Source organism: Myotis lucifugus, unplaced genomic scaffold, assembly GCF_000147115.1.
Source record: "Myotis lucifugus unplaced genomic scaffold, Myoluc2.0 scaffold_120, whole genome shotgun sequence".
Classification (NCBI taxonomy): domain Eukaryota; kingdom Metazoa; phylum Chordata; class Mammalia; order Chiroptera; family Vespertilionidae; genus Myotis; species Myotis lucifugus.
In genome coordinates, this window is record NW_005871168.1 from 1,404,207 (window position 1) to 1,406,691 (window position 2,485).

Below are 2,485 nucleotides of genomic sequence, written 5' to 3' on the forward strand. Positions count from 1 at the left end.
CAGGAGAAGCAGCAGCGAGTCTGGTGCTGAGACATGCCTGAGCCCAGGACCTGGGCAGCCATTTTTCCTGAAGAGATAGCTCCTCCCTGCAGTATCCAGGCAACCTGCCGGAAGCAGGTCCATCCTTGCTGCTTGACACAGTCGCTGCAGGAAAGAAACATCTGCACAACATATGTTTCAAGGGACCTGGCATATATAGCATATTGTTCTTAATATGTTTGCTCTCCTTAGTGCCATGTGTTTTAACCAAGGTCACCTCTCTGAGAAAGGTTGTTTCCCCAGGTGGGGACTTTTCCCTGAGGTTAGGGAGGGGATACAACCCCTTAATTAAGTGCCAGGTGGGTAGTTAAGCTACATAATCTTTACTCCCTGGAATGGAGATAAGAAACGCCCTAACCTTTGTAATAGAAATTGACAGGATTAAAATCGGCTGGTATAAATACGGATGTAACAAGACAATAAACATCAGATCCTCATCAGTCCCTAACCAGAACTCCGACCAGAACTTTGGCTGGAGATCATGGCTAGAGGTCCTGACTAGGCTGCTGATCAACTGAAGGCTGTCTTCGTGTCATTCCTTCTTCGCCGACTCTGTCCACACCTTTGGGGACCCCTGGACCCACTGGGATTGGACCCCAGCAGCAACCAATACAGCCACACCCAGATTCCACCCTGAATGGTACAAAGGATTAAAAAAAAATCTAAATAGTCCTTGGGAGTCCAAAGGGACTGGCCTAAAGAGAGACCTTCAGTCCCAACAACAGGAACCTGAGAAACAGTACAGTACAGAAGACTGGGATCTTAAGTCAGCCAAAGGAACACTTCACTTTTAAATTTTTATTTTTATTTTTTAATTATTATTTTGTTATCTCTTTTTTTCTTTGTTTTCCTCTTTTTGTCTGTTGCTTTATTTTCTATTTCTTTTTGCATTATTTTTCTATCACTCTATTTTATTTTATTTGCTATTTTTATAACATTTTTAAAATCAATTTTTTTGTAAATTTATTATTATTATTTTCTTCTCATTCTCTTTCCTCTTATCCACCCATCCCATTTCTACTTCCTCTATACTGAACTGAGGTCCTCCCCATATTCACCCAATTCTTAACCTTATTTTCTGTATATAAGCTCAGCCTTTACAGATTCTGCCCCCACCCTCTTTGCTGGGGGTTTGGTGTTTGTATTTTTTGTTTGTCTGTTTATCTATTGGTTCGGTGGTGATATATATATATATATATATATATATATATATATATATATATATATCCTTTTTCTTCCTTTTTCTGTTCTCTCTTATCTTTTTCTCTCCCTTTGATATCATTTATGCTCTCTTTTCTCTCCCCTAATTCTCTTTTCTCAGGTGGTCACATATAGTGGGGTTATTGTTGTTGTGAGTACATTCGTGCTTTGTTCCCTTTGTGTTGTGTCTTGTCAAGGAGAATTTTATTCTGTCTGGACAGATGTTAGAGAGCGAGCCTCATAACATGACACCTAGAGAGGAAACTCCATCCACGAATGGGTCAATAACACCCTAGACCCAGTCACTGAGACAGGAAGAAGGCAGCAGTGAGGGAGAGAGTGTGAGTGAGTGAGGGAGCAAAAGAGGAGTGTGTGGTCATGTGGGGTGTGTGTGTATGTGAGTGAGGCACAGTTAGATCCCACAGGACCTTCGGGGACAGGCTAACTGGGTTCGCCTAATTAGGCAGCCTCTGCTACCATTGTAAACAGTACGGGGAGGCTGGCTCATCCTCAGAGGCCTAGTCTTTTGAAGGGAAAAGCTGCTGTAACTGGGAGCCCAGCCTCACCTCCACCCAGGGTGCCCTCAGGTAATGCCTGGGACTCTACAGCCACCCCTGCCAGGGACCTGCTACCTCAGCTGTGGTCCCACAGTCTCCAGCCACACTGGCCACAGGCTCCTGTGAGTTCTGAAGCATGCTCCCCTCTGACCAGCCCAATGCTTTAGCCCAGGGCACTGCAACCATGTGAGCAGCAGACATGTGAGCAGCCCACTCCTGTCCAAGGAGCAGCAGCCCCGAGAGTAGCTTGCCCCAGGCCTAAGAGTGGAAGCATCACGTGGCCTGCCCCTGTCCAAAGAAAAGCAGCTGTGTGAGCGGCCTGCTCCCCCGTCCAAGGAGCAGCAACCACGTGAGCAGCCCGCCCCATCAAGGAGCAGCAGCTGCATGAGCAGCCTGCCCATAATTGAGGAGCGGCAGCTGCTTGCAGCTCGCCCTGTCCAAAGAGCAGCCTGCACCCTGTACCTGTCTGAGGAGCAGCAGCTGTGAGAGCAACCTGCCCCCATCTGAGGAGCAGCAGCTGTCTGAGCAGCCCACCCACGTACAAGGAACAGCAGCGCCTCCAGCAGCCCGCCCCCATTTGAGGAGCAGCAGCCACATGAGCAGACTGCCCATGTCTGAGAAGCGGCAGCCCTATGTAATCCGCACTGGTCTGAGGAGCAGCAGCCACACGCAGCCTGCACCTGTCCAAC